Genomic DNA, 303 nt, shown 5'->3' with positions numbered 1-303 from the left:
GCAAGCTCTGGGCGCGCTTGGTGGAGGGGAAGTGCAATGTGTGGCTGTGGGCCGGGGGGAGGGGGGGGGGAGTGGCAGTCAGATCGACTAGCCGCACCTCTTCCTCAACGGAGTGTCTCACGTCTCACTCTTACGCCTGCCCGGCTGTGCCCACCTTGATACCTTTCCTTCATCGCAGCCCTCGTCTTTTAAGTGTGATATCACGAGCAGGAGTGCGTTGGACAGTTTGCCATAATGCTCATGAAAATTCCCGTGCAGCTCTGTAGTTATACCACACTGCACGCAGGGTTTGTTAAACGATCC

The sequence above is a fragment of the Frankliniella occidentalis genome, unplaced genomic scaffold (assembly GCF_000697945.3).
Source record: "Frankliniella occidentalis isolate FOCC.00 unplaced genomic scaffold, Focc_3.1 Scaffold244, whole genome shotgun sequence".
NCBI classification, from domain to species: domain Eukaryota; kingdom Metazoa; phylum Arthropoda; class Insecta; order Thysanoptera; family Thripidae; genus Frankliniella; species Frankliniella occidentalis.
Note: the sequence above shows the minus strand (reverse complement) of the source record.